This window comes from Eretmochelys imbricata, chromosome 11 (genome assembly GCF_965152235.1).
Source record: "Eretmochelys imbricata isolate rEreImb1 chromosome 11, rEreImb1.hap1, whole genome shotgun sequence".
NCBI lineage: Eukaryota > Metazoa > Chordata > Testudines > Cheloniidae > Eretmochelys > Eretmochelys imbricata.
The window spans coordinates 26,830,376-26,843,384 of record NC_135582.1 but is presented as its reverse complement, the minus strand read 5'-3'; the positions used below and the strand labels follow the sequence as shown (position 1 = coordinate 26,843,384).

The following is a 13,009-nucleotide window of genomic DNA, read 5'->3' as shown; positions in this document are numbered from 1 at the left end:
TGTAAACATGCCAGAGAGGAAGCCTGATGGAATCTCAGAGTTTTATTCACCCATTCTGTTAATCTTAGTTCTTTTTACCACTTTTTTTTAAATTGCACATGGCCATATAGTTATCTTTATTACCATTTTAAAGTGTACAGACAGGTCACACTTAAAGCAGTTCTTTTTATTATTATTTTAACCCAGTTCCAGAAATTCCCCATTCCATGAATAGGTAGTATCTCTCCACCTGACAAAACTTTCAAAGCAGTAGAAACGTTTGAAGTGTGACTTTTGTACATACCACATGGTCCCTGGTTTAAATGCTAACACACTGGAAGGTTTTATTTTTGCTAAAACAATCACACTTTCACCCTCCATAAGCATATTTATGGCAGCATAAATCAACAAGTGTTCAAAGAAACAGCTCCAAGGAAATATGATCACCACAGCAAGCAGCAATGAAAAAGAATGTGTGTGGTGATTTTACTGTCACACAGAAACAGGAGGTCTGAGATAAACCTTAGAAAATTGTGTCTTGGAACTACAAAAGCCAAAACTCTCCACCATTCTAAGCAGGCAACAATTAAGTGCTCAAATAACAATGTCAATTATGAATACAAATGGATCAAGATTTGATACAGGCACTCAAAGTTTAAATCATTGTGAGCACTCACATTGCAAACTAGGGCCTGCAGTTCTTTCTCAACAATCTGCCATGGAAGTCAATAAATATCTTGGTTAAATGAAGAAGGCAGGATCTCACCTCTTTGTATGTTTATAAAATATGGTTAAACTTTATAAACTGAAATATTCAACATGAATATATTATTAATATAAGTACTAATACATAATAATTAGCAATAAAATAGAATTGGTCAAAACATTTTGACCAAAAAGAAAAAAGAAAAACCCTTTCCCATAAAAAAAATATGCTTTCATTGAAATCAATTTTTTCTGTGAGAAAATGTTGATTTCAACAAAAATGTTCAGTTTTTCCAACTGGAAAATTTGAAATAAAGATTTCATATCAAAATAAGATGCTCATTTCAACTTAAACTGTCATTTCTTTTCAGTTTTTGGATCAAAAATATCATTTTCCATTCTCTCCATTTTGTCCTTCCTTCTTCCCCTTTTTACCCACAGTGGAAAAGAAGTGTCTGAAAGGAGAAAAGAACACTTTTCACACTTATTTGCTGTTTTACAACCGGAAAAAAAAAGTAAAGTATATTTTCCAACTTGTTCCCCCTGTTTTCAGCGGTTTTCAGTCAAAAAATTTTGAAGGACTTTTTCCTCACAAAATGTTGCATTTTCCAGCCAGCTCAATAAAATAAAAATAGTGATGAATAATTCCCCTGAAGTAAATGGGAGTAAGTTGCTACACATAGTAAGTAAAAGTATCAGAATCTGAGCCTAAGTTATTATTGAGCCATATTGGCTTCTTGGTCATTGAATAAAATTCCCATTGGAACAAGGACTGACTGCGGCCTGTAACATATAGCTGTATGGGATAAGAATAGAGAATATATTGGGTCTCTTGTTGCTCCTCAAGAAGTTCAAGATTTGCAATGTCATATTTAGACTCAAGTCACAGTCTCAAACTAATGAAAAACTAACTAACTATCTAAACAGACACATTGTGTTTAACTGTTGCCTGGTTTTTCAACATAAAACCAGGCACAAATTGAATGCAAATACAGCGTGAGTCTTATGGACACCAAAGTCCAAAGAGTTCAGATGGTCTACTTCAGGGAGATCACGAGTCAACTCCAGACCATGAAATCTTTTTATTTACTTATTATTATCATTATTGCTATTATTGCTATAAAAATGTTTCTCTGGAGTCTGGACCTTGACCAAAAAATTTGGACCTTGACAAAAAATAATTGACTACCCGCGTCTACTAAATAGGATTCTTCTATATCTATGACCAATTCTAGGTTGTCTCTGGTGACATCGGAAATATAGTCACTTAATAGTTAAATTAGCTTGGTAAAATGCTACAGTATACTTGGGGTGGTCTCAAGGCAGGTGGTCTTTGAAACAGGATTCACTGTATTTTTCTATGTAAGGTACATACTAATGAAGGCCTCCGTGATAAATAATAAACTTCACCAAATAAAACCTCACAACAAAAAGTAAACAAAAATATCAACACTGAAAAGAACAGCAGTATTGCAAGCCACATGCATTCAGAACCCATAAGTCAGGTCCCACAAAATCATGAGGTTTTAAACAGTGCAAAATTTTGGATTATTTTTTATTTGCCTTCAGGCTTTTGTCCTTTATGATGGACATTTTCAAGCTTTTCTTCACAGAGGGCTAGACAATCATATAGAAAAACTTAATTAATTAGCCTCTTACAGTTCATATGGCAACTTCCACCTTCACTGTGTGTGTGTATATATATATCTTCTTACTATATGTTCCATTCTATGCATCCGATGAAGTGGGCTGTAGCCCACGAAAGCTCATGCTCTAATAAATTTGTTAGTCTCTAAGGTGCCACAAGCATTCCTGTTCTTTTTATAAAAACTGAGATTCTTGTGCAATCACGTCTGCACTTCCACTTAAGTCAATGTAACTTACGTCGCTCGGGGGTGTGAAAAAGCTACCCCCATGAGCGACGCAAGTTACATCAACTTAAAGCAGTGTCCGAACCGTGCTATGTTGGTGAGAGACGCTCTCCTGTCAGCATAGCGTGTCTTCACCAAACGTGCTACAGTGGTGCAGCTGCATTGGTGTACACTAGCCCTGAGAAGAAGTTCAACATCTATAATTACTGATGGCCATTATACAACAGACATTGGCAGGCTAAGGATGACATTACAAACCTCTTATTTTTTGGGAAAGACCCAGTCAGGAGTAAGAAAATCTAAAACTGGCATCTTAAAAACAGTATAAACAAATATGCACTACAGTATATTTGATAGGATTAAGCAGTTTGGCATAGGCAGGCTAAACATGTAATTAAAAAGAATTTAACGGCAAGGAAAGCTGCCATAATTACACTGCAGCTTTTCTAATGTTGACAAAGCTACTTTTAAAGAATTTTAAAAGCTATAAAGGCCAGTCGATTGAAAAAAGAATGGAAAAAAAACCCAAACAAATTCTTACGTATCATTGAACAGAGCCCGATATAATTAAAATGAAGCTGACATAAAGCATAGCCTTCCTCAAAACACACTGTAGTTTTCTTTTTTTCAAAACATCCACCCTCTTCCCATTCAAATCCCTGTGTACTTTCCCTGTGAAGCATTGCAATGATTATCCATCGAATAATGTTATTTAGTTTATATATATATAAAGCAATTCAAAAGTAACCAGCATGAAATATGGGATTTAAATAACATTTACAATCTAGCCTACACAGGAGAACTAAGCTCTCCATAGCACTCGGCTTTGCTTCTCCTCACCCAACATTGTCCAGTGTCAATTCTGTTGTGCCTTTGATTTAACTTTTAGACCACTAGTCCTGCAAAGACATAATACATTGTTTACAACCAAGAATAATCCCACCAATAACTGTAAACTCCTTGGGATGGCGAGCATAGCCAAATTCACCAGTGGTGTAAGCTTATTATGCCACTCTAAATTCAGGTTTCAGAGTAACAGCCATGTTAGTCTGTATTCGCAAAAAGAAAAGGAGTACTTGTGGCACCTTAGAGACTAACCAATTTATTTGAGCATGAGCTTTCGTGAGCTACAGCTCACTTCATCGGATGCATCCGATGCTCACGAAAGCTCATGCTCAAATAAATTGGTTAGTCTCTAAGGTACTCTAAATTCATGTATGGATTTAGACTGGCACCAGTTTACCCCAGCACTGAAATTTGGCCCAAGTTTTTTAGTGGTCTGGAAAACACTATGAACACTTATTGTGCTAAACAAAGAGAGATTTCTATGAAATAAGTCATACATGCTGACAATAAATAAAGACTTTAAATAGGCAAGCTACTTTTTACATTAATTCTTTGGTTCACTGGCCATTGTTTAATTCTGAAGGCTATGTTAACAAAAAAACATCTAAGGAAAATATCTTCTCTTTACTAAATATTTAAGGCCACAAACATTTATTAATGCTTTTGAAATTTTCCCCTCATATCATAACTACTTCAGAACTCACCATAAAATTAAGAAACGAATCAAAACAGGTAATATAAAGCATGTTTTTGCTGCCTTATGGAACCTCCACAGATTATGAAGTCTGTTAAACATCTCTTTTGACAGCACATGTATTTAAATATTCACCACATATCAGTTTTAAATTACAATATATAACGAGGCATAGCACTATAGAGATGTGTGGATTTTAGTAATAGCTAGACCTGAAATTCCATTCATTCTTATGTCAAAACCACCTTCCCCTCCTCATTTGTATTGTTTAAGAAAAACAGAAACATACAATTATTTTAGTTTTACTTGTTTATTTAGATTTATAGAACTATCAGAAGCTCGAAGCACTTAAGCAAATTTTAAAATACCATATCATCAGGTGTGTCAAATAGCTGCATTGTTTCATTCATAATTGCCCCACGTCGAAAATATAATTATGTTGTATCACATTCTGAGGCGGATGCGCTGCACTCCTCTCTTCTTCGTTCCTTGGTGCCGGCCCTGACAGTGGGCGCACATAAATGCCCTGGCAGGCGCCACGGCACCTGCGGGCACCGCGTTGAGGACCACTGGTCCAAACTGTTTGGGATTATAGGGTGAAATCCCATATCCACTGAAGTCAATAGGAGTTTTGGCATTAACTTCAATGGAGCCAGGTGGTCTACCAAATGTGCTGACATACTGTAAAATTAAAATTACAAAGATTTCAAAAGTTTTAAAGACCCAAGCTGGTCACTTCTGTTCATGTGAGTGCTATTTTAGGATGCAAATTGTACACATTCTTATATTTAAAATTTGCCAAAACGAAGAAAACACAAATATCTGATCTACAGTAAAATAGTATACGGGTGCAATTCCACTTGTAATACTTCCAATAACTAGGTTTAAACTGAAATTAATTCCTTTAATTCAGGCATAAATCTGATATAATTTTAGGAAGAAAAGTGTCAAAATTTGGATTTATACAAAAAGTATTTCATTTTTTTCCCCCCACACAAGCTCATTTTCAGGTGACTGAAAGCTCTATGGAGGCCATTATCCAAAGTTCCAAAAGTCAAATGCAAAGACGCAGTATTTCCAAATAAAGACCCTAACGTTGTAACTGGATGTGTATTTACTGACCCCTCCAACTGCCCCGAGCCTCACAGACTTCACCTTATCCTCCACTGGGCAAGACACAAACCACACAGAGTTTGAGCCAGAATTACAGTATGAACTATTTATTATTGGAAAATAAGACATTCAAATTGTGGTATGTCAGTGCAACAATTTCCAATGAACTGCTTTGAAGCAGTAAATGAGGAATATGTAATGCTGGAAGAGAACAAGCACTAAAAAGTTATCAATATGCTAGTATCCAAGAAAAAAACATCATAAATATTTTAACATGACCAAGGGGCATATTTTACAAGTTCTAATTCAGAGGCTAAACAACAAGACTGGAGCGTGCAAGTTTAGTTTAATTAGAAAAAGGAAAAATTTTAAACTGTCCTTACAGTACTGCAAGCACCAATAACCAAACCTAGCAAACAAAGTAGGAAAGATCGTGGGAATCCAGCCTTGTTCTCCTCTGAATGCAAAAAGCCAGGACAATTCAGAGTTTACATGACCCTTAGATTTCAAGAATCTTACTTTTCACTTCAGTGCAGTAAAGAAGGTTTCCAGATTTGAAACTTTCCATTTGTTAATCAGTTCACATATTTGTCTTCTTTTGCACAGTGATTAATTACACATCTTAGTTCAGAAATGCCATTGTCAGAACAAAACCCATGTAATTTTATAAATTGTCTGCTTTGGAAATACTTCACCTTTATGCTGCCAGCATTTTCCCAATCAAATAAATTCAGAATAGGAGGGCCCATCCAACATCCACGGCAGCCAATCGGTAAAATGCATGCAATACAACTGTTCTTTATGACATTTTTCCTTTGTACTACTGTTAGCTAGTATATGAATAATAATAAAAGAGTAGTAGTAGACAGACTAATTAAATGCCTGTCACCAAATTCTGACAAGACTTACCCTTCATCTAAATCTATTCAAGACAACAGGTTGAGGAGGGTATAGGAGAGGGCAGAATTTGATCCCTGGAATTTAAAATATAATGCAGAATGGTTTCTGTGAAGCTTGGATGCATATGAAAGAGGAAAAGTGAAAATATGACATTTATTTATAATTGACCTATATCCCTTCCAATTACTTCAGTGCAAAGTCCCATTTAATTTAATGGGATCATTTAATTTAATGGGAGTTGACTTGTGTTTATTTTGAAATGCTGCTGATGGAGCAGTAAGCTAGAAAGTTTATATCCATACCTTAGATAAATCCAAGGCTACTGCTTAATATTTCAAGTATTACAATTCAGCAGATTGTAAACTCTTACTGAGGCATCTGAGCTGTATTGTAATAGAAATAAATATTAATACCAAAAATGCTATTTCAGTGAATTCAGATACTCATAGTGAAGCAGGATGTTAATCTTGTATAGTTTCAAAGCCCTACAAAGCACAAATTGCAACACCAGTTATAAGGAACCTTTGCTTATTGTGAAGTTCTCCAATGGGAAATGGTGACTTCAGTACAAGAGAGGGCTATTGTTGTTATTAGTTGTGTAACTGTAGCACCTAGGAGCCCTAGTCACGGACCAGTACCCCATTGTGCTAAGCACTGTACAATCACTGAACAAAAAGACAGTTCACTGTATGTTCCTCCAGCATGTAGACACAGCAAAGTATTTAAAAGGCTCGTGGTGCTACGTGGCTCATAATGAAATAACACCATTTACTTATTTGTATATCTGCTGCATACAAATGAAAACCTCAGCTCTTCCATATTAATCATAAGAAATAATGTATTAGATACAACAAAGTAAACACATAATAAAATGAATAAGGTTACTTACCTAGGACATCTGAAAATAAACATCTCCTATGATGAAAATAGGGCGTTTTTAATGTTAAGAATCAAGTTATTTCTACCCATTTGAGAAGCACACCAAACTTTCCATAGTAAATGAGATAGAGAAAATTCTAAGGAAGAGTTCATATGAGCTCTACTACAACTCTAAAAGGAAAAATCAGTAAGTAGTATAAATATGAAAATGTGAGTTCTCCAACACATCATATAGAAAAATGACATTCAAACTAAAAGAAAAGTGTTGAACTGTGGAGACAAAAACACCAATAAAACAAGTACAAAATACTTTGTGTTAATATGCTATAGTGCTGTTACTCTACTTTGCTTACAGTATAGGCTTGGCTTTCCACTTTGTAATCATGTTTACATAATGAGAACCAATCTGTGACTATTACAGATGGCCATTGTATAAAACAACAGTCTTGACCGATATCAACCACCCCTAAGATTCGCCAAAGTGTTGGTCAATGAGGTGGTGGATTTCATGTTAATTAAATATATCTTACAGTATCCTAAAAATGCACTATATTTTAATGAGTAATACAGAACCAAAATATAAGGTATGGTAATTCATTCTTTGGATCTTCTCGAAGCAGTTCACTGTAGGCCAGATCCTGCTCTCATATCACTTTACTCACAGAACTCATCCCACTGACTATTCATATGAGCAAAACAACCTGATAGTATCATGTTTAAGGAATTTTTGTTACTTATATATGGTGCATTGCACTAACCAAATACAATGTTTTAGTGGTAACTACGGTTCAAAGCCAACAAACAAGAGCCGGGGGTCAACTCAGTAGTGGCTCTGCCCCCATACAGTCTTTCACGGTAATAGAATTGGATTATATTTTATCAAGTGTGATGATTATTTTTCATGCATTAAACTTATTCTTAATTCACTGTTTGATCAAACCAGTTTTCATTTTGTTGTTGATGATGCTTCTGAACTTGAAGAAAATTAAATAAAGTTAGGCTCAGTACAGAATATCTTTCTTGCCCATTCCAATTCACTTGTACTATTGCCAGCAAATAAAATTGAAAGATATCTATTTTTATGGCAAAATTCTGCTCTCAGATCAAGGTGGCTGATTTCAGCTCCAACTTTCTACTCTCCCTGACTGCATGGAATGTTCTTTGATATCAATGTAGAACGCTGCACACATAGAAGGAGCAGAATATCAGAGTCAAGAGCCATCATATGAACATTAGTTAATAATACTGATTGATCATCTTAATTGATAACTAAAGTTTCACACATTTCATATAAGAACATGTCCTCTGCTTTAACAGAGCAAAAGGGGAGAGCAACCCTCATGCACTCTGTGTAAATACAGGTTTAAAAAAAAAAAAAAAAAAAAAAAAAAAAACAGAAATCAAGGGGCCAAATTCAGCCATGATTTCTGCCTCATAAAACCCCACTTAGGGTTTGATTGGATGATAAGTGTGTTTGGAAATTGTTTCAGGATGTTTGAGTACACCATTTTATCTGAGATATGTTGTTCCTGTTTATTAATGAATAAATCTTAACCCACAGACATAAGAAACACTTATGCCATACTTCTTTCAATCCACAGTAGTAGTGTCAGATTATTAGGTACTTTTTAACGATATATTTCACGGACTTACACATAACTTACAAACACTATTGACAAGAAATATTACATGGACAAATGATTTCTAATCAGCTCACTCCCCTGTGTTTTTTAAAATGCTAATGAGTGCTGTGTACCAATTGATAGGCAGGAATATCTGCATGAACATTCCAGTTGTTCTGTCTTAAACATGCTTTTTAGGTCTTGGACAAGGATAAATAACATTAAATTTCTATGCTAGAAATGATGAAAAATCAATGTATTTTAGAGGCCTAAAATCAATGGAGTACACCGATGTAAAACTGGAGTAACATAGTTGTGAAGCAGGCCTTATTATATATATGTGCCCATCCATATTTATTTCTAATGCAATCCAACCAGTAGGATCTAGGTGCCAAATGTAATTTCTACTTCAATAAAATTGGAAAATTAAGAATGAAATACAGTTGTGAAGAAACGGTAGTGATAACTTATGAGACCCTCATGATGTTCATATTAAAATTTGCCATTAATTTCAACAGGAGAAAATGATATGGAGTTGTATTATCATGATTTTTGTAAGTATACAAAGGTTGGAACCAACCCTGCCCACTGGGTGCGTTCGCTCTGTAGAGAATAAAAATCAGACTAAGACCTTGATCATGCAGAGAGATCCATGTGTGCATAAAAATTTGGTCATATAATCTCTTTGCAAGACTGGGGCCTAAGATACTGTGATGTTAACATATATATAGTGATGTTGGCATATAGGTCCTATTCCTGAAAACTTATATTCTTATAAGTAGTCCCATTGACAGACTACTTGAATGTATAAGGGTTGCAAAATTGTCAATATACTTTATTAAGCATTTGCTATCTAGAAAAAGACACATGAAAAGAAGTAAAATTAATGCATTACAGAGTATTTTGTTAATTATAAAGGCAAGCTGTTGAATTTATTTTTGTTCTATATGTCATTCATTATAGTAGCAATATTTACATTATTATAATTGAGACGGTCAATTTTCTGTTCTAAACTATTTCTGTTTCAGAGAAAATATAATTTAGCAGTAAAAATAAAATTTAAACTGCCTTCAGTTTAGAATACAAAATCTCATCTCAGAAAGGAATTTAATTTTATATATATTCAAGCACTAAAAATTATTTGGCTATTTTTAAGTAAAAAAAGCCATCAATCAAAAATATATAGGTTCAGAATATTTTTTCAGCAGTGCTGTAATTCCAGAAAGGCCTCCATTTCAATATGACAATTTGAAGGCCATAAATCCATTCCTTTTGCTATTTTGAAAATAAAACGTAAAGGACTTGATTTTCATAATTAGACACACAATTACATGCATAAAAAGAAAAGGAGTACTTGTGGCACCTTAGAGACTAACCAATTTACATGCACAGTTACCTGCCTAATACACATGCACAATGTAATTGTGCATGTGAATTCAATAATAAAGTGTCAGTTGAATGTGGAAATGTCCAGTTACACATTCAATTACCAATCTGCACACTTAATTGCAGTAAATGCATAGACAAATTAGTCATGCATTTTTTGAGCATAATTGCATATGTTTAATTTTGTACATCAGGTCCCAAATCACTAAGAGCTAATTCTTGCTCTCTTTAACAGCAGTGGCAAAACTGCTATTGATTTAAATGGAAGCAAAATCAGGTGTTAAGATGTCTTGTTTTATAAATAAGTTAATGTTCATTAAATCAAATGGAAAGCACTGTGAGCATTTTTAGAGATCTTTCCATGCTCCACAAGTATGCACCTGCAAGAATCTGATTCATAGTCTATCTAATATATTGGATGAATGAGTTGCTAAATAAGTCTTGGCACAACACACCCATTAAGACCGAAAAAATCATTGTAATATATTCACTCAACTGTATCCACAAGGACTGTACAGATCATAATAGATCAGAGGGACCATTATGGGCTGAAGCTCACACATTCAATAAAGTAAACACTGCCGACAAAGCTGCAAGAATTCATCCACATCATCATACTTTGAAGGGATTCCATAACCTAATGCAAGTTTCCAAAATTATAGTATTCTTTATTGAATAGGACCCCATCAGATTAATTACTTCTAAGACATTTCTAAATAGGTCCTGACACAAATTCTGCAAGACTTCATTAGTACTATACAGTAAATTTAACTTATTTTAAAAGATATGTAATTACATATTTCTAGTGTAACAGGGATATGGAGTAAATTATTATTTCAACTAGAAAACTGTTTAATTACATAGTACTAAATAAATATAATGGAGATGTTTAAAAATTGTATTTACATTAGAAAGCATACCTGGAATATATTAAATACAAATAACTTCTTGAATTAATGCAATGTACAATTAATATATTAGGGAAAGTCAGGAAACAAACAGTTAAGGTTCCTTGAGTGTACTCATTTCCAATTTTTTTTAACTGTGCAATCATAATGTTGGATTAATGAAGTTTTCTGTATTTAATTTCCATGTGTTTATTTTTTAGAAAAAAGAAAAGATGCCTCTTTGCTACCTTAAGGTAACATAGGCCCTCAAAGGGACAGATATTTAAAGACTTTGGGGAACATAAAGATGCAAACAGGCACATAGAGGGATTTTCAAAAGCACCTAGGCGCTTAATTCTCAAGTCTTTAAACAAGCATAAGTTTATATCTCTATGACATATATTGACAAATGCAGATTTCTGAAAGAACACACACACACTGCATCTCTTCTGAAGTGAAAACACTCATGAGGGAGAAATCCTGATTCCACTGAAGTCAATGGTAAAAGTTCTATAGACATCAACAGAGCCAGGATTTCACCTTCAGACTAAGTGAAATGTTACATTACACATGTACAATACTTAGTTTTCAATCATTCAAACTTTATCAATAGCCAACCCATATTTTCAAATTTGTTGTGGAGATACTCTTCACTAAGGATCAATTACATTCAAAATTTCAAAGTTTAGCTATTTTTAAGTTAGCTGTGTGGAACAAAAGATGATGGTTATTTTTTTAAAGGAGGTGGAGAAATGTATGGATTTTATACAACCTGCACCTTTTGCCAGTTATTTGATATCTACATGTATGTTTTCATTTGGGGGGGGGGGGGGGAGGGAAAGAATCAAGGTCTGAAAAGCTTTATTCAAAGTTAAACAAACAAACCATCTTTGACCAGAGATTAATATGAACAATTTGAGTCAAAAAGATAAGCTTTCTACAGAGTTGACCCTGTGAAAACAGGTTACAACTGAAACTGTTTTTTTCATCATTATAGCTTTCTCTACCAAATGCTCACTATAATCTCTATTTACAAAGCACAAAGTGATGGATAATCAATTCAGGTGATTTCACTTTGTTTTGTTCAATTTGCACAGCAACATGAATTAAAGATAGGAAGGATTTTTACTCTCATCTTTGTAATGATCTTCGTAAATTCACATTTAAACATAGTTTCTGTAGTTGATTAACAACGCATTTGGCTGCAGTATGTTTTCTGCTAGCAGCAAAAATACCAAACCTCCCCCCCCCCCCCCCACCCGCACACACCTCTAAAACAACTGACAACGTTGCAGCGCAATCCCTACTCGGCCGGAATTAACTTATTTTCTTTGGCTCTGAAGTTCATAAACTAAACTAATTTGTATTTTAGCAACTATTAGAGACATTGAAGTTCCCAAGAGAAGAAAAATTGTACATTTCCAACCCGCTAAGCGTCTATTTCCCATCCCTTGGGCTATTAAACGACAATGACACTACTGAAGTGTGGTGTGAAAAGCAGACACGAGGGAAAATACAGCTCCTGAGATAAACTTGAAAATGATAATAAATTACTCAAGCCTTTTATTTGTTGCTGCTTTGGAAACTATCTGGGACGCAACATGCCCCCAGGGCCCTCTGAGACTGCTGCATGTGCTCCATCCTCTGCACTTGAACTTCCTTTCCTTTGTGCTCAGTTAAATACTGGGAAGAAGCTTTACTCACCAAAGCAATGCACCAACTCCACCCTCCAGCCAGCCGCCCCATCCCAAGAATGCACAACGCAGCTACACAGACAGCGCGCAACGCAACAGTCCTGCTCTGGAACGCTCGGCCGGCCAGGGGCCCAGCCTCTCCGCACCTTCAGCCAATCAGAAGGCCGGGGCCAAGGCTACGTTGAAAGTGTGCTTTTTAATTGGCTAGTCAATTAGCGTGGCTGCCGGATCAGCTGTGAAATAGAGTCGCTCGGCCAGCCTAGCAGCCTGTCATTTGCCTATGCAGGAAGGAGGGGCTCGGAGAGACAGTAAATCTTGCAGGGAATCAGTCGTTTTGGAGGGACCTACCTGGTGCCAAGGCTATCCGGCTCAGCTCCAGGAGCTGGCTGTGTTCCTGGGGTAGGACCGCTCTTGAAACTGCGATTCCCCTCAA

General features: G+C 35.4%; 1 protein-coding gene across 1 annotated transcript in view; it reads right to left on the bottom strand.

The window, feature by feature from the left end:
• LYPD6 (LY6/PLAUR domain containing 6) overlaps positions 1 to 12,699 on the bottom strand; it is a 66,735-nt gene extending 54,036 nt beyond the window's left edge. The window contains exon 1 of the mRNA XM_077829838.1: positions 12,587 to 12,699. The gene's annotated coding sequence lies outside the window, so the exon portion shown is untranslated. The remainder of the gene's footprint in view (positions 1 to 12,586) is intronic.
• Between the last annotated feature and the right edge of the window lie 310 nt (positions 12,700 to 13,009).